The sequence below is a fragment of the Oncorhynchus mykiss genome, chromosome 17 (assembly GCF_013265735.2).
Source record: "Oncorhynchus mykiss isolate Arlee chromosome 17, USDA_OmykA_1.1, whole genome shotgun sequence".
Classification (NCBI taxonomy): Eukaryota; Metazoa; Chordata; class Actinopteri; order Salmoniformes; family Salmonidae; genus Oncorhynchus; species Oncorhynchus mykiss.
In genome coordinates this window covers 51,824,890-51,844,654 of record NC_048581.1, presented here as the reverse complement: position 1 = coordinate 51,844,654, position 19,765 = coordinate 51,824,890, and the positions used below count along the sequence as shown (strand labels likewise).

The window sequence follows — 19,765 nt, the reverse complement described above, 5'->3', positions numbered from 1 at the left end:
AAAATGCAATTCACGCATTAAATCTGAGATGACTGTCTATTCCTTTCATTACAATGATCTAACTATCAATTGATACAACTGCTCAAAATGATAAATGACTTTTGCATTACTCTTAATGCATAGTTTTATGAAAACTGACAAACAATATTCCATGTTTAGATCATGAAAGTTTCAGGATAACGAGATCCATTGACACCAATTACCGTGGAACATGAACCAATTGGACAACGTTATCTATGGATGTAATATTTCATCATCATTCTTTATCAGACACTGTTTCTATGGTCACATGTACCACTTTTCCAGACCATGTTTTCAGATTTTACATTACTGTACACTCACCGGCCACTTTATTAGGTACATATATCTAGTACTGGGTAGGACCCCCTTTTGCCTCCACAACAGCCTGAATTATTTACTGTGTTGTACGTTAAGAGATGCCATTCTGTACACCACTGTTTTAAACAGCTGTTATTTGAGCATTTGTGGCCTTTCTGTTAGCTTGAGTGCGTCTGGACATTCTCCTCTGACCTCTCTCATTAACCAGGTGTTTTGCCCACAGAGCTGCCGCTCACTGAATGTGTTTTGTTTATCGCACCATTCTCTATCAACTCTAGAGACGGTAGTGTGTAAAAATCCCAGGAAGGCAGTTGTTTCTGAGATGCTGGAATCCCCATGTGTGGCATCAACAATCATACCACAGTCAAAGTTGCTTAGATTACGCATCTTGCCCATTCTAATGTTTGGTCGAACAACATCTAAAGCTCTCTACTCTATATACTCTACATACTGAGTTGCAGGCAGCCACATGATTCGCTGTTCAAATGTAGCCTTCCTTGATGAGCTAAATCAGGTCTGTAGAGCTGATGGCATGACCTATGTCATTGTGTGGGGATAATGTCAGGTTTCACCATGCTCAAGTGGTTCAAGCATGGTTTCAGGCCCAACCACAATTTACCACCCTGTACTTACCCCCATACTCTCCTTTCCTAAAACCCAATTTAGGAATTTTTCTCCACATGGAGGTGGAAGATATATGATAGGCTCCCTCACAAACAAGCCGCCCTTCTCCAGGCCATGGATGGCGCATGCAATGACATCACGGCAGACCAGTGTCAGGCCTGGATTCGCCATACAATGACATCACGGCAGACCAGTGTCAGACCTGGATTCACCATACAATGACATCACAGCAGACCAGTGTCAGGCCTGGATTCCTCCGAAGATTCTTCCCAAGATGTTTGGCTAATGAAAACATCCATTGTGATGTGGATGAGAACTTGTGGCCAAATCCACAAGACAGAGTTGATGGAAATATAGAAGTACAGTAATCAATCTTTTGTTTTTTACAGTAAACCAGGTGAGGAACACTGCGGTGATGTTTTACAGTAAGCCAGGTGAGGAACACTGCAGTGATGTTTTACAGTAAGCCAGGTCAGGAACACTGCAGTGATGTTTTACAGTAACCTAGGTGAGGAACACTGCAGTGATGTTTTACAGTAAGCCAGGTGAGGAACACTGCAGTGATGTTTTACTGTAGTTTTTTTCTTTTTTTTATCTATGTTGTGATTTTATTGTATTTCATCAATACATTTCAGATTTTGTTCAATGATTCCACTGTGTCTGTAGTATTCTCTCTACTTGTCCTTTTACAGTGATGTATTTACGTGTAGTAGCATAATGAAACATGTATCACAGATTTTGTACGACAATATTTAATGATTGTACGAACAACTACACAGTGAAACTATCGGTATCTTGTGTGTGGGTGATCTAAATGAATGTTCCTATGGTATTTCATGATAAATTAGTTATTTGAACCAATGATTCTGCAAGTGCAAGGTTTCTTTAAAGATATGAATGCACAATGCAATGTTTTGAACACTGGAAGCCTGTATTACAAGTGATGAGCATTTTGAGTTTTGTGTCTAGAGTTTTGAAAAATGACCACAAGGTTCTGAAATTAGTGCCAAAGTGATTGTAAAAAAAAACTGTAAATAAAAATAAGAGGAACACGAGAAAGTACAGTGCCTTGCGAAAGTATTCGGCCCCCTTGAACTTTGCAACCTTTTGCCACATTTCAGGCTTCAAACATAAAGATATAAAACAAAAATAAAAAAAATTTAAAAAAAATTGTGAAGAATCAACAACAAGTGGGACACAATCATGAAGTGGAACGACATTTATTGGATATTTCAAACTTTTTTAACAAATCAAAAACTGAAAAATTGGGGCCCCCGTGTTGAGGGTCAGCGTGGCAGAGGTGATGTTGCCTACCATCACCACCTGGGGTCGAACCCGTCAGGAAGTCAGAGGGAGGTGTTGAGTCCTTAGTGCTTAGCAATTAACCGAAATGTTGGTTATTTTTAGTTTTTTTATCAACTAATTGACCGACGTCATTAAATTATTTGCATTCCATTTAATTTCTTCTGTGAGCTCAATGCTCATATTGCGCTGTATTTCTCTAGAGATAAATCGATAACACTTTACTTGACACCCAGCGACCATGTCAAAACGTGTTATGATACTGGGTGTCAAGTAAAGTCCTACTGATAAATCAGATCATGCCCGAACCCTGCGATGTAGTAGGGAGTTGTAGTTTCCAACAGGCCAATGTTCTACATAGTTTAGTGCAGAAAACATGATCATTAACCACAATGACCATAATCCACTGGGTGGCTACTTGTCCAGTCTGTGTTTATTTTATGACTGCTACATGAGAGAAAAAAAATGATGAGTGATCAAGAGGGGACACATCGAGAGCAGTTGCATCGCGAGGTATTGGTATTCAGCAGTCATAAAAGTATGTCTTATTTACATAACTACTAACGTAGTCATTTTGTCAGACAGCATAAGAAGCAGCTCTATAGAGATGAGATGATGACTTATTAAATAGTAAATAAAATGTAATATACACAGCAACGGGAATATGTTATTAAAGTCAAGTTATGTGAATAACTGAGCAGTACTTGGGCAGTCACTGCCATCATGGGACTTTTAATAATTGTTTTATTCTGTGTTGTTCCAGCATTCAACCCACATTATGCGTGGCGCATTTAACGTTAAAACAAATAACAGATAGCCCAAATCAAAAGAACTCGTCCTCAAAGTAGCACTAATCGCTCAGCACTGTCAGTGCTAGGGTCCTAAGCTTGGTGACAAACTTGGAGGGGACTATGGTGTTGAACGCTGAACTGCAGTCAATGAACAGCATTCTCACATAGGTGTTCCTCTTATCGAAGTGAGTGAGGGATGTGTGGAGTGCAGTTGAGATTGTGTCGTCTATGGATCTGTTGGGGCCATATGTAAAGTGAGGTGTCTGGGATGATGGAGTTGATGTGGGCCATAACCAGCCTCTCAAAGCACTTCATGATTACATATGTGAGCGCTACAGTCATTTAAGCAATAAGGCCCGAGGGGCTGTGGTATATGTCCAATATATCATGGCAAAGGGCTGTTCTTAGGCAAGACACAACGCAGTTGTGTTATTTTGGCCATGTACCAAACCCCCCCAAGGTGCCTTATTGCTATTATAAACTGGTTACCCAATGTAATTAGAACAGTAAAATGTTTTGTCATACCTGTGCTATACGGTCTGATTTACCACGGCTGTCAGTCAATCAACATTCAGGGCTCGAACCCCCCAGGTTATAATGTGGCATGAAGCCTTAGAGTTACTGGGAACAGGAATGATGGTGGTCATCTTAAAATCATGTGGGAATTACAGACTGGGACAAGGAGAGGTTGAAAATGGCTATGAATATGCCTCCCAGCTGTTCTGCGCGTGCTCTGAGAAAGCGCCCGGGAATACCGTCGGGGGTGCCTTGCGAGGGTTGACCTGATTAAAGACCTTACTCATGGTCAGTCTTGGAGAGAGAGATCACCTCGTCCTCTTGGTCGGTGGCGGCCCTCACACCAGTCGCGATTTTGTGACTGTCAAAGCGTGCATTAAAATGCATTGAGTTAATCTGGTAACTCATTGGGCAGATCATGGCTGGCGGAGGAGAGAAAGATAGGGTGAGATCGAGATCGAAGGGAGAGTAAAACAGCACGGCCGACTTGGCAATAACATTTAATCATCCCCCTCTCATCCTGCCTGAATCCTCTGCTCTACTTCCACACCTGCTCAGTCCCTTCTATCTTCCTTTTTCACTCTATGCTGTCCTCTCCTCTTCTTGTTACTAGGCAGAAAGGAAGACTGTGTAATGTCTATGTAATAACATGTGTGTAAAGTTTGGGGCCAGTCTGTCAGCAGCCTTAGAGGGGTTTATATATATGAGTGGAACCATGCCCTTAATCCATCTTTCTCTCCCAATCTCTCTCTCCTCTCTCTCTCGCTCTCCTTCTCTCTCTCCCGTCTCTCTCTCCCAATCTCTCTCTCCTCTCTCTCTCTCTCTCTCTCTCGCTCTCCTTCTCTCTCTCTCCTCTCTCTCTCCTTCTCTCTCCCCCCTTCTCTCTCCCTTGCTGGCCTACTGTGATTGCGTGCCCAGTGCAGTAATCGCTTCAGAGGAGCTGCCATGACAGAGGACTCAGGGTCTGGTTGACTGGGAGGCAGGGATCCTTCTGAATGGATGCTGATCAAGCCTGCAAATGCCAACCCTTTAACTCCAATGAAGCGACAGGATTAAAGTTGAAAGTCATGACTGAAGAATGATAGCCCTATGGCTGTGTGTGTGTGCGCGTTTTGGAGTCTTATATCCTGCAGTTCTGTGTAGTTCTGGACGGGGGGAGAGGACTGGGAAGTGTAGTTTCTTGAGGGGATTGCGGGCTTGTAAATAGCATCGCTCATTACCCTACAGCCCCCAGTGAGGCTAAGAGATGGAGAGAGAAAAGAGGAGTAGAGGATAGAGGAAAAGGGGAGATGGTTCCATAGAAACTGAGTAGGGAACAGAGGGATAAAAAGAGTAACACATTGGGAGAGAGGCATACAGAGAGACAGGGAAAGACAGATGGAGGAGGAGAGAGCAAGAGAGAGACAGGGAAAGGGAGGTGGATAGAGAGAGAGCCAGAGAGAAAGAGAGAGGAACGTGAGAGAGGGAGAGAGAAGGAAAGAGCGAGTGATAGAGGGCGAGGGAGAGGGTAACAGCACTATTAATAGGATGGGAACTGTTGGCAGTGTGTCTCTCAGGACATGACGGTGCTGCCAAACATCTTCCCAGAAGAGCTTTCTCTGCTGGGTCGCTGGGGTCAGCACGGCATAACCGCCAGAGGACCGCCCTGTCCTGTCTCACCCTCTCTCCTGCAATGCTAGATACTCTCTTTCACCTCCCCCACTATCTGGCTCCCTCTTTTCTTTCTCTTATGTTTTACCTCCCTCTCTCTCCATCTTTTCTATTTCTTTCCCTATTCTGTTCTCTTCCCCTTTCCATGTATTCATCTCTCTTCCTCTCCCATCTCCTCAGTCCCTCTCTTTCTTTCCCTTCTGTCTTTCACTCTCCCTTGTCACCCTCTCTCCGTCACTCTCTTGCCCTCACGCTCTTTAAACCTCCTGTTTAATCCAGTTGTATCCAGTCCATCCTGCCTCAGTGTTGTGGGAAAGGCAGGGAGGCAGTTTAGCCTTTCCTTCCCCGTGTTTGAGGCCGTGTCTGTCCCCCTATGTAAATGTCAATCCAGAAATACACATCAGACATGGGCTTGCCTCACTTAGTAATGACCCTGGTCTCATAGAGTTGGTTTCTCTGGTAAGATGGAAAGGTGGTGAGATGGAGGGATGCAGAGATGGAGGGATGGTGAGATAGAAGGATGGAGAGATGGAGGGATGGTGAGATGGAGGGATGGAGAGATGGAGGGATGGAAAGATGGAGGGATAGAAATATATAGGGATGGTGAGATGGAGGGATGGAAAGATGGAGGGATGGAGAGATGGAGGGATGTAAATATGTAGGGATGGAGAGATGGAGGGATGGAAAGATGTAGGGATGGAGAGATGGGGGATGGAGAGATGGAGAGATGGAGGGATGGAAAGATGTAGGGATGGAGAGATGTAGGGATGGAGACATGGAGGGATGGAGAGATGTAGGGATGGAGAGATGGATGGAAAGATGCAGGGATGGAGAGATGGAGGGATGGAAAGATGGAGGGATGTTGAGATGGAGGGATATAAATATATAGGGATGGTGAGATGGAGGGATGGAAAGATGTAGGGATGGAGAGATGGAGGGATGGAAAGATGGAGAGATGGAGGGATGGAAAGATGTAGGGATGGAGAATAGATGGAAAGATGGATGGATGGATGGATGTAAGATTTGTAGGGATGGTGAGATGGAGGGATGGTGAGATGGAGGGATGGTGAGATGGAGGGATGGAGAGATGGAGGGATGTTGAGATGGTGAGATGTAGCGATGGTGAGATGGAGGGATGGAAAGATGTAGGGATGGTGAGATGGAGGGATAGAGAGATGGATGGAAAGATGTAGGGATGTTGAGATGGAGGGATGGAGAGATGTAGGGATAGTGAGATGGAGGGATGGAAAGATGGATGGAAAGATGTAGGGATGTTGGGATGGAAAGATGTAGGGATGGTGAGATGGAGAGATGGAGGGATGGTGAGATGGAGGGATGGAAAGATGTAGGGATGGAGAGATGTAGGGATGGAGACATGGAGGGATGGAGAGATGTAGGGATGGAGAGATGGATGGAAAGATGCAGGGATGGAGAGATGGAGGGATGGAAAGATGGAGGGATGTTGAGATGGAGGGATATAAATATATAGGGATGGTGAGATGGAGGGATGGAAAGATGGAGGGATGGAGAGATGGAGGGATGGAAAGATGGAGGGATGGAAAGATGGAGAGATGGAGGGATGGAAAGATGTAGGGATGGAGAATAGATGGAAAGATGGATGGATGGATGGATGTAAGATTTGTAGGGATGGTGAGATGGAGGGATGGTGAGATGGAGGGATGGAGAGATGGAGGGATGTTGAGATGTAGGGATGGTGAGATGGAGGGATGGAAAGATGTAGGGATGGTGAGATGGAGGGATAGAGAGATGGATGGAAAGATGTAGGGATGTTGAGATGGAGGGATGGAAAGATGTAGGGATGTTGAGATGGAGGGATGGAAAGATGTAGGGATGGTGAGATGGAGAGATGGAGGGATGTTGAGATGGAGGGATGGAAAGATGTAGGGATGGAGAGATGTAGGGATGGAGACATGGAGGGATGGAGAGATGTAGGGATGGTGAGATGGAAAGATGTAGGGATGTTGAGATGGAGGGATGGAAAGATGTAGGGATGGTGAGATGGAGAGATGGAGGGATGGTGAGATGGAGGGATGGAAAGATGTAGGGATGGAGAGATGTAGGGATGGAGACATGGAGGGATGGAGAGATGTAGGGATGGAGAGATGTAGGGATGGAGACATGGAGGGATGGAGAGATGTAGGGATGGAGAGATGGAGGGATGGAAAGATGCAGGGATGGAGAGATGGAGGGATGGAAAGATGGAGGGATGTTGAGATGGAGGGATAGAAATATATAGGGATGGTGAGATGGAGGGATGGAAAGATGTAGGGATGGAGAGATGGAGGGATGGAAAGATGGAGAGATGGAGGGATGGAAAGATGTAGGGAAGGAGAATAGATGGAAAGATGGAGGGATGGATGGATGTAAGATTTGTAGGGATGGTGAGATGGAGGGGTGGTGAGATGGAGAGATGGAGGGATGTTGAGATGGTGAGATGTAGGGATGGTGAGATGGAGGGATGGAAAGATGTAGGGATGGTGAGATGGAGGGATAGAGAGATGGATGGAAAGATGTGGGGATGTTGAGATGGAGGGATGGAGAGATGTAGGGATGGTGAGATGGAGAGATGGAGGGATGGTGAGATGGAGGGATGTTGAGATGGAGGGATGGAAAGATGTAGGGTTGGTGAGATGGAGGGATGGTGAGATGGAGGGATGTAGCGATGGATGGAAAGATGTAGGGATGTTGAGATGGAGGGATGGTGAGATGGATGGATGGAAAGATGTAGGGATGGAAAGATGGAGGGATGTAGAGATGGAGGGATGATGAGATGGAGGGATGGAAAGATGTAGGGATGGAAAGATGGCGGGATGGTGAAATGGAGGGATGGAGGGATGGTGAGATGGAGGGATGTTGAGATGTGGGAATGGAGAGATGGAGAGATGGAGGGATGGTGAGATGGAGGGATGTAGCGATGGATGGAAAGATGTAGGGATGTTGAGATGGAGGGATGGTGAGATGGAGGGATGGAAAGATGTAGGGATGTTGAGATGGAGGGATGGAAAATGTAGGGATGGTGAGATGGAGAGATGGAGGGATGGTGAGATGGAGGGATGTTGAGATGTGGGAATGGAGAGATGGAGAGATGGAGGGTTGGTGAGATGGATGGATGGAAAGATGGGTGGAAAGATGTAGGAATGTTGAGATGGAGGGATGGAAAGATGTAGGGATGGTGAGATGGAGGGATGGTGAGATGGAGGGATGTTGAGATGGAGAGATGGATGGAAAGATGGAGGGATGTTGAGATGGAGGGATGGAAAGATGTAGGGATGGTGAGATGGAGGGATGGAAAGATGGATGGAAAGATGTTGAGATGGAGGGATGGAAAGATGGAGGGATGGTGAGATGGAGGGATGTTGAGATGGAGGGATGGACAGATGTAGGGTTGGTGAGATGGAGGGATGGTGAGATGGAGGGATATAGCGATGGATGGAAAGATGTAGGGTTGTTGAGATGGAGGGATGGTGAGATGGAGGGATGGAAAGATGGAGGGATGGAAAGATGGAGGGATGTAGAGATGGAGGGATGATGAGATGCAGGGATGGAAAGATGTAGGGATGGAAAGATGGTGGGATGGTGAAATGGAGGGATGGAAAGATGGAGGGATGGTGAGATGGAAAGATGGTGAGATGGAGGGATGTAAAGATGGAGGGATGATGAGATGTAAAGATGGTGAGATGGAGGGATGTAAAGATGGAGGGATGGAAAGATGGAGGGATGTAGAGATGGAGGGATGATGAGATGGAGGGATGGAAAGATGTAGGGATGGAAAGATGGTGGGATGGTGAAATGGAGGGATGTAAAGATGGAGGGATGGTGAGATGGAAAGATGGTGAGACGGAGGGATGTAAAGATGGAGGGATGGTGAGATGGAAAGATGGTGAGATGGAGGGATGTAAAGATGGAGGGATGGTGAGATGGAGGGATGGAAAGATGTAGGGATGGAAAGATGGTGGGATGGTGAAATGGAGGGATGTAAAGATGGAGGGATGGTGAGATGGAAAGATGGTGAGATGGAGGGATGTAAAGATGGAGGGATGGTGAGATGGAAAGATGGTGAGATGGAGGGATGTAAAGATGGAGGGATGGTGAGATGGAGGGATGTAAAGATGGAGGGATGGTGAGATGGAAAGATGGTGAGATGGAGGGATGTAGAGATGGAGGGATGATGAGATGGAGGGATGGAAAGATGTAGGGATGGAAAGATGGTGGGATGGTGAAATGGAGGGATGTAAAGATGGAGGGATGGTGAGATGGAGGGATGGAAAGATGTAGGGATGGTGAAATGGAGGGATGGAAAGATGTAGGTATGGTGAGATGGAGGGATAGTGAGATGGAGGGATGGAAAGATGTAGAGATGGTGAGATGGTGAGATGGAGGGATGTAAAGATGGAGGGATGGTGAGATGGAGGGATGGAAAGATGTAGGGATGGAAAGGGATGGAAAGATGTAGGGATGGAGAGATGTAGGGATGAAAAGATGGTGAGATAGATGTGTGGAGTCGTTTCAGCTGTCAGTGTTGTGTGATTGGCTCGTGAGACTCCCAGAGGAGCAAGTGAAAATAACCCAATCACACACACACATGCACATCACACGTCTGTCCCTGACAGCTGGACACCCATATGGACATAAACATGGATGAGTGAACACACACACACACACACTTACACACACACACACACACACACACACACACACACACACACACACACACACACACACACACACACACACACACATACACACACCAGGGAGGGCAGTGTCAACACAATGCCTATCAGCGGGTGTGGTCTCTCCAGGGTGACGTCTGTTGCTTGGTAACTACACCCTGCTCATTAATATGTAGATTTATACACATCCCTCTGTGGCACTTTTGGCAAACACACACGTCAAAGTATTGCGTAAAAAAAACTTTTGCTTAAGCATGTTTTCAGAATAGCCTGCAATAGACTTTGAACCAGGAAGATCATAAACGTTTCTATCTGAGTCTGGACCCTTTTTACATCAGCAGTTGTCAATAAGTGCTTTACAGTTACCCGGTGTACAGTCCAAAGAGCAAGCCAAGCAGAAGCTAAAGCACAGCTGCCAGGACTAACTCCCTAGAACAAAGTAACCTAGAACGAAACCCAGAGAGGAACCCGGCTCAGATTGGTGGCTCTATTACAGTACAGCAGAGGTACAGCAGTAGTACAGCAGTAGTGTAGCAGTAGTGCAGCAGTAGTACAGCAGTAGTGTAGCAGTAGTGCAGCAGTAGTGTAGCAGTAGCACAGCAGTAGGGTAGCAGTAGTACAGCAGTAGTGTAGTAGTGGTACAGCAGTAGTGCAGCAGTAGTACAGCAGTAGTGTAGTAGTAGTACAGCAGTAGTGTAGTAGTAGTGCAGCAGTAGTACAACAGTAGTACAGCAGTAGTGTAGCAGTAGTACAGCAGTAGTACACCAGTAGTACAGCAGTAGGTTAGCAGTAGTACAGCAGTAGTACAGCAGTAGTACAACAGTAGTACAGCAGTAGGTTAGCAGTAGTACAGCAGTAGTACAACAGTAGGGTAGCAGAAGTACAGCAGTAGTACAACAGTAGTACAGCAGTAGTGTAGCAGTAGTGCAGCAGTAGTGTAGTAGTAGTACAGCAGTAGTGCAGCAGTAGCGTAGCAGTAGTACAGCAGTAGTACAACATTAGGGGAGCAGTAGTACAGCAGTAGTACAGCAGTAGTACAACAGTAGGTTAGCAGTAGTACAGCAGTAGTACAGCAGTAGTACAGCAGTAGTACAGCAGTAGTGCAGCCGTAGTGTAGCAGTAGTACAGCAGTAGTGCAGCCGTAGGGTAGCAGTAGTACAGCAGTAGTACAACAGTACTACAGCAGTAGGTTAGCAATAGTACAGCAGTAGTACAACAGTAGTGTAGCAGTAGTACAGCAGTAGTGTAGCAGTAGTACAGCAGTAGTACAGCAGTAGTACAGCAGTAGTGTAGCAGTAGTACAGCAGTAGTACAGCAGTAGTACAGCAGTAGTGTAGCAGTAGTACAGCAGTAGTGTAGTAGTAGTGTAGCAGTAGTGTAGCAGTAGTACAGCAGTAGTGTAGCAGTAGTACAGCAGTAGTACAGCAGTAGTGTAGCAGTAGTACAGCAGTAGTACATCAGTAGTGTAGCAGTAGTGTAGCAGTAGTGCAGCAGTAGTACAGCAGTAATCCTCAGCAAAGCATCATCCTGCTCTCCCTCTGGGATCAGTCACTGTCTCAGAGGGTAGCAGTAGCAGTAGTACAGCAGTAGTACAACAGTAGTACAGCAGTAGGTTAGCAGTAGTACAGCAGTAGTACAACAGTAGTGTAGCAGTAGTACAGCAGTAGTGTAGCAGTAGTGTAGCAGTAGTACAGCAGTAGGTTAGCAGTAGTACAACAGTAGTACAGCAGTAGTACAACAGTAGTACAGCAGTAGGTTAGCAGTAGTACAGCAGTAGTACAACAGTAGGGTAGCAGTAGTACAGCAGTAGTACAACAGTAGTACAGCAGTAGTGTAGCAGTAGTGCAGCAGTAGTGTAGTAGTAGTACAGCAGTAGTGCAGCAGTAGCGTAGCAGTAGTACAGCAGTAGTACAACATTAGGGAAGCAGTAGTACAGCAGTAGTACAGCAGTAGTACAACAGTAGGTTAGCAGTAGTACAGCAGTAGTACAGCAGTAGTACAGCAGTAGTGTAGCAGTAGTACAGCAGTAGTACACCAGTAGTACAGCAGTAGGTTAGCAGTAGTACAGCAGTAGTACAGCAGTAGTACAACAGTAGTACAGCAGTAGGTTAGCAGTAGTACAGCAGTAGTACAACAGTAGGGTAGCAGTAGTACAGCAGTAGTACAACAGTAGTACAGCAGTAGTGTAGCAGTAGTGCAGCAGTAGTGTAGTAGTAGTACAGCAGTAGTGCAGCAGTAGCGTAGCAGTAGTACAACATTAGGGGAGCAGTAGTACAGCAGTAGTACAGCAGTAGTACAACAGTATGTTAGCAGTAGTACAGCAGTAGTACAGCAGTAGTACAGCAGTAGTACAGCAGTAGTGCAGCCGTAGTGTAGCAGTAGTACAGCAGTAGTGCAGCCGTAGGGTAGCAGTAGTACAGCAGTAGTACAACAGTACTACAGCAGTAGGTTAGCAATAGTACAGCAGTAGTACAACAGTAGTGTAGCAGTAGTACAGCAGTAGTGTAGCAGTAGTACAGCAGTAGTACAGCAGTAGTGTAGCAGTAGTACAGCAGTAGTACAGCAGTAGTACAGCAGTAGTGTAGCAGTAGTACAGCAGTAGTACAGCAGTAGTACAGCAGTAGTGTAGCAGTAGTACAGCAGTAGTGTAGTAGTAGTGTAGCAGTAGTGTAGCAGTAGTACAGCAGTAGTGTAGCAGTAGTACAGCAGTAGTACAGCAGTAGTGTAGCAGTAGTACAGCAGTAGTGCAGCAGTAGTACAGCAGTAGCACAGCAGTAGTACAGCAGTAGTGTAGCAGTAGTACAGCAGTAGTACATCAGTAGTGTAGCAGTAGTGTAGCAGTAGTGCAGCAGTAGTACAGCAGTAATCCTCAGCAAAGCATCATCCTGCTCTCCCTCTGGGATCAGTCACTGTCTCAGAGGGTAGCAGTAGCAGTAGTACAGCAGTAGTACAACAGTAGTACAGCAGTAGGTTAGCAGTAGTACAACAGTAGTGTAGCAGTAGTACAGCAGTAGTGTAGCAGTAGTGTAGCAGTAGTACAGCAGTAGGTTAGCAGTAGTACAACAGTAGTACAGCAGTAGTACAACAGTAGTACAGCAGTAGGTTAGCAGTAGTACAGCAGTAGTACAACAGTAGGGTAGCAGTAGTACAGCAGTAGTACAACAGTAGTACAGCAGTAGTGTAGCAGTAGTGCAGCAGTAGTGTAGTAGTAGTACAGCAGTAGTGCAGCAGTAGCGTAGCAGTAGTACAGCAGTAGTACAACATTAGGGTAGCAGTAGTACAGCAGTAGTACAGCAGTAGTACAGCAGTAGTACAGCAGTAGTTTAGCAGTAGTACAGCAGTAGTACAGCAGTAGTGTAGCAGTAGTGCAGCAGTAGTGTAGCAGTAGTACAGCAGTAGTACATCAGTAGTGTAGCAGTAGTACAGCAGTAGTTTAGCAGTAGTACAGCAGTAGTACAGCAGTAGTGTAGCAGTAGTGCAGCAGTAGTGTAGCAGTAGTACAGCAGTAGTACATCAGTAGTGTAGCAGTAGTACAGCAGTAGTACATCAGTAGTGTAGCAGTAGTGTAGCAGTAGTGCAGCAGTAGTACAGCAGTAATCCTCAGCAAAGCATCATCCTGCTCTCCCTCTGGGATCAGTCACTGTCTCAGACCACCTGAGACTGATCTACCCAGTAAACTCTAGGGTTAGCTCAGGTTATCACACTCTCTATATCCATTTACATCCTCTCCAATGAAGGTGCTTGAGCTGCAGTGATGGACGGGTATGTAAGGAGACAGGTTTGGACTGTTGTTGGGACTCAGAATCTGCCATAACTTGTCTTGTGGGAAGGGTGCGGTGGTATGGTTGTGAAATATGCTGTCCCCTATTAGAAGCCTGATAGCTAGGCCCTTTGCCCTTGGATGCATCCCAAATGGCACCCTATTTTCTATATAGTACACTACATTTGACCAGGGCCTATAGGGCTCTACTCAAAAGTAGTGCACAGGTCTTTGTCATGAGGTATCAGGATTAAACCACACTAATGACTCTCACACACAGTCGTGCAATCCTTCAACTGTTCAGTGCCCACATCTACCCATCCGTAAAGAAAGAGAACAAGAGTGCTTTAAAAACAGACAAACAAACAAATATGAATAAAACTTGTTCACTCGTTCCCTTCCCAGAACGGCACGTGTCTCTCAGCTGTTCTTCTAAAACTAGGGTATAATTGTGTTGTTGTCTCCTTAAGCTCTACTAACTGTCCCACGCAGCCCTCTCTCCACCCCAATCCATCGAGTCAGAGGTGAAAAAGTTATGTGACTTTTTACACATTTTCTGAGTCTCTCTCTTCGGAGGACAACTTAATTTGTGTTTGAATAGACGGCCAAGTCTCCTCCGTAGCTGGGGGATAGAGGCCGAAGCTCTGTCATGGAGCTGAATAACAGATACATTTGCTGTGGCTGATGACAGGGACATGTGTGTTTTGTTGTGTGTATGTTACTGCCTGAAACAGCAGTGTGTGTGTGTGTGTTTTGAAAACCTTCCCCGTAATCAATGTGATGTACGGCTCCTGGCTATGCCCAAGGCCAGAACGCACCATCCTCTGTACAGTGTGGTTAATGATATAATACTGTGTAAATATGTGGCACATGTGTAAACTGGGAGTGTGTGTATGTAAACATAGGTGTGTGTGTGTGTGTGTGTGTGTGTGTGTGTGTGTGTGTGTATGTCTGTGCGCTGACGCACACACACACGCACGCATACACACACACCAAACAAGCTGATTTGAAATGTTTGACTAGGTTAAAGCACGGGGGCCTATCTTGAGATTTGTTATGTCAAGATGGAATCCACCTTACGGGAAACAGCGCCACTGTCTGCCCGTCGCCCATTGTTTTTGCTTTGTTGAAGGAGCAGAGGTGAGGAGCGCACAGCAAGGTGGTAAATAAATAAATGAATGAATGCAGCACACGTCCTGCCGTTCTATCGCGCGTGCAATGTTGCCGGAGGGTAAGAAAACTGTGTTCGACTTCTTTGTTGTTGTAATATTGCAAACGGACGCAGCCGTTTCACCACTAAAGATTCCAGCTGTAACCTGATGAGTTCTCTCAGACCAGGAGAGGACACAGTGGGAGTCAACAACCATCAAATATTGAGACACACCCGATGGCAGTGATTATGGTCTAACCACAGCCTGAGGTTAGCAGGTTAGCTTTTTCCGTCATAAATCTTGTTCGGGAGGCAGCTCTTAACCCTAATCTTAACCACACTGCTATCCCTAACCCTAAACTTAAATTAAGACCAAAAAGCACATTTTTTGTTTTCATACTTTTTTAGATTTTTAACTTTGCAGCTGGCCCATCTACCGGAAATGTCTCATTGCTGCCTCCAGGACAAGACTCATCCCAATAAACTGCAACCTGCGAAGAATGGAGTCTTTATAGCCTCACTAGAGTCTACCCTCAGTCAGGTAGGACAGGCAGAGGAAGAGGAGAGGGGGAGGAGGGGGGAGGAGGGCAAGACAGAGGCAGCAATTCTGCTGACAAACCTTTGACAGACAGTGGAGAGAGAGAGAGAAGGGAGAGAAGGGAAGGAAGAGAGAGAGAGAGCGAGAGAGAGAGAGAGAGAAGGGAGAGAGGGGGAAGGAAGAGAGAGAGAGAGAGAGAAAGAGAGAGAGAGAAAGAGAAAGAGAGAGAGACAAAGAGAGGGAGTGGGGGAGTGGGGATCAATAGACCTGTTCAACCAGATCTAAGGACATGTTGAGTTTGTTAACTTCAGGGCTGCTGCATGTGCAGTTTGCGTGTATGTGCGTGAATGCGTGTGCATACGAAACCACTGATGTGAGACTTAGTGTTCTACACCGTGCGCCTCCAGCTGTGCATTGATAGTATTCGATCTGGAGCTCCAAGCTGCTCACCAACATCATCATCTAGTAATAAAACACTCTCATGTCTACGACACTGACAAACATTTATATACAGCTCACATATTTCATTTACATGTGAACTCTCTGACTGAACTATTTCAACAGGAAATGTATTTTCTGCGTGATGGACAAAGTGTGCGAGTGTATGTGAGACGTGCGCGCGCGCGTGTGTGTATGTGTATGTGTGGTTTACGTGCACACGTGCATTTGATGTGAGGGCACTAGGTCCTGTTTTTCGGCTGCAGTGTGTTTTCATTAAAGGGTCTGTCATCACTTAACCCCTGAACCGTAAGCCTCTCAGGGTCACGGGCCTGCAGGCTAGAGAAAAGAGCGGATCACAGTCACACTGTTTCTCTCTGTGTGGTTATGATGTTGTATAGGTGTGCAATGTGGGTGATGTAGTTGTGTTGCGTCTATTCAGCTTGGCGTGTTTTTCAGAGGAAACAGGAACGGGGGAACACAAGCCTATGCGGCTACAGAGAGAAGTTTGTCGTGCCTCACCACACACGTGTGACTACATAGCTGTGTGAAGTGTACTTGTTACGTTGGCATTTGTGGAGTCGTCAGTTTGACTGTTGGCCGTCAGTGATTAGAGAGAGTAGATACACACGGAGGCTATTTCTGAGAACACACACACAAACACACACGCACGCACGCACACATACTTGCCCCAGAACCAGAACATGATGATTTACTGCAGAAATAGTAGGCCTACAACAGTAGAGCTTTCATGTAGTGAAAAACAACTGTAATGTGAGAACATGTTCTGTTCCATCTTTAATGACTGTTATACATTGTTCTCTTTTATGACATTTTATGGCATGAGTGTGTGTGTGTGTGTGTGTGTGTGTGTGTGGATGTGTGTGCGTGGGTGTGTTTTGCTAACAAAAGACATCTTGGGAAACTGTCCCATCTCCCTGCGAGTGAAACTGGATGAAGATTGGATGAAGATTGGATTTTATTGAAAACAATTCTCATCACTTCAGAAGAGCAGCCCAGTCCAACACAAACACAACACAAGCCATTTGTTCCAACACAAACACAACTCAAGCCATTTGTAATATCTCTCTCTCTCGCTCTCTCTCTCTCTCTCCTCACCAACACGCCTTGATCTAGTTTGTATTGCATAACGAGACACCTATGCTGTGTGTGTGACTTTGTGTTAAAGTTCATACTGTACCCTTTTCTGTATTCTGTGTGTGTGTGGGTGTGTGTGTGGGTGTGTGAGCCTGTCTGTATGGGAATGTGTCAGTCAGAGATTGAGAGAGATGAGTAATCTCACTCAGTGATAACCCCTCAAGGATGTGCTATCCTCACCTCACCTCACCTCTCCTCTCCTCTCCTCTCCTGTCCTGTCCTGTCCACTCGCTCTCTCTCTCTCTCTCTCTCTCTCTTTCTCCTCAGCACACCTGTGTCTGGAACCAGCCTCCTCTAATTAACACCGACTCACCTTACAGTTTTTTACATTCACTTTGGCACTAATTTCGGAACCTTGATGTAATTTTACAAAACTCTAGACACAAAACTCACAACCAATGATCAAAATGCACATTTTTCAAAACTCTTTGCTTGGATACAATACACGTAAGGCTAAGATCATATGTTCATTGAACTAAAATCACCTGTTCAAAATGACACAACTTAACATCAAAGTATTACCATTTCAAAACGAAATTCACACATTACATCTGAGATGACTGTCTATTCATTTCATTACAATGATCTAACTATCAACTGATACAACTGCTCATCATCAAATGTCATCATCATTCTTTATCAGACACTATTTCTATGGTCCCATGTTCCACTTTTCCAGACCTTGATTTCAGATTTGACATTACTGTACACTCACCGGCCACTTTATTAGGTACACCTATCTAGTACTGGGTAGGACCTCCTTTTGCCTCCACAACAGCCTGAATTATGTACGGTGTTGTACATTAAGAGATGCTATTCTGTACCATTGAACCTGTGGCCAAATCCACAAGACAGAGTTGATTGAAATACAGGACAGTAATCAATCTTTTGTTTTGTTTTTTTACAGTAAGCCAGGTGAGGAACACTGCAGTGATGTTTTACAGTAAGCCAGGTGAGGAACACTGCAGTGATGTTTTACAGTAAGCCAGGTGAGGAACACTGCAGTGATGTTTTACAGTAAGCCAGGTGAGGAACACTGCAGTTGATGTTTTACTGTAGTTTTTTTTCTTTTTTTTTAGCTAATTATTTTTGCTTCGATTCAAAGAAACCTATGTTGTGATTTTATTGTATTTCATCAATACATTTCAGATTTTGTTCCATGATTCCACTGTGTCTGTAGTATTCTCTCTACTTGTCCTTTTACAGTGATGTATTTACGTGTAGTAGCATAATGAAACATGTGTCACATATTTTGTACTACAATATTTAATGATTGTACGAACAACTGCACGGTATCTTGTGTGTGGGTGATCGAAATGAATGTTCCTATGGTATTTCATGATAAATTAGTTATTTGAACCAATGATTCTGCAAGTGCAAGGTTACTTTAAAGATATGAATGCACAATGCAATGTTTTGAACATTGGACAGCCTGTGTTACAAGTGATGACCGTTTTGAGTTTTGTGTCTAGAGTTTTGAAAAATGACCACAAGGTTCTGAAATTAGTGCCAAAGTGATTGTAAAAAACTGTAACACCTCAGGTTTTACAGTCCCGACTACAACACACACACACATCCACGCACACACACACGCACGTGCATGCACACACACACACAAACGCACGTGCGCGCGCACACACACAGACACACACACACATACACACACACTCGCACACTCGCACGCACGCATGCACGCACGCACACACACACACACACACACACACACTGACTCCCTGGTCGTGAAATTTGGAGTTTGGTTTTAACTCACCAGGAACCTACAGTGGTGCTGATGTTTTGACAGGCTCCAGGGAGGGTGCAGAGCTCTATTAAAGTCTATGAATTGTTCTTGGTAAAACTGTGGGAAGAAGAACCTTTTCTCTTTCCACGCCCTCAGACCAAGGGAGGGGTTCGCTTTCAAAAGAGGGAAAGACAGGGAAAGAGCCAGATGGAGAGAAGGAGGGGGGGGGGAAAGGTGATCGGTAGACGTTATGAAGATGAAAGGAATAGACAAGAATAAAGAGAGACAGGTAGGAGAGATGGGGATGTGAAGGATAGGAAAGGAGAATGAGGGGAGAGAAGAGGGGGAGAGAAGAAGAGAGAGAAGAGGGGGAGAGAATAAAGAGAAGAGAGGGAGAAAAGAAGAGTGAGAAAATAGGGAGAAAAGAAGCGAGGGAGAGAAGAAGAGAGAGAAGAGAGGGAGAGAAGAAGAGAGAATAAGAGAAGAAGAGAAGAAGAGAGAGAAGAGAGGGAGAGAAGAAGGGCAGAGAGAATGGTAAGGGAGAGGCAAACATGAGTTACAATAAATGATCGGATAAAGAGTTGGAGGGAAGAGAAAGGGGGAAAAGGAAGTGTAGAACGCGGGGGAAAGCGGGAGAGGGGAGAGAGTGAGCGAGCGGGAGGGGTAAAAGGGAGGGAACGGGAAAAGAGAGGGAGGGAGAGATGATTGTTTCAGGACCACTGGTGGTTTCATGTTTCTCCTCTGCCCTGCAGCTTTCCATTCTCCCGCTTTTGTGCCGACTGACTGACTCTCTCCCTCCCTCCCTCCCTCCTTCCTTCCCTCTCTCTCTCTCTCTCTCTCTCTCTCTCTCTCTCCTCCGCCCACTTGCAGCCAAGCCTCTCCACGCTGTAGGAGATTACTAAGAGGAGGACTTCAGACTCACTGAGGAGAACACAAAGAGAAGAAGGGATACAGACAGAGAAGAAAGAAAGAAACTCTGCAAGGTATGTAGAGCTCCACACATACATAATTTTTTCCCTCTCAGAAGGATAGAAGGGCAGGAAGAAAAGAGAAGGTTTCTGATTCCGCTT

At 45.4% G+C, this 19,765-nt stretch overlaps 1 protein-coding gene across 3 annotated transcripts in view; it reads left to right on the top strand.

The window, feature by feature from the left end:
* LOC110493208 (pleckstrin homology domain-containing family A member 6) overlaps positions 1–19,765 on the top strand; it is a 168,738-nt gene that overhangs the window by 28,120 nt on the left and 120,853 nt on the right. The window contains exons 1-2 of one of the 3 annotated variants that reach the window (XM_036950072.1): positions 18,910–18,984; positions 19,566–19,678. The gene's annotated coding sequence lies outside the window, so the exon portion shown is untranslated. Of the gene's footprint in view, positions 1–18,909; positions 18,985–19,193; positions 19,230–19,565; positions 19,679–19,765 lie in introns of those variants that run through there. The other 2 variants (XM_036950071.1, XM_036950069.1) reach the window with 2 other exon arrangements.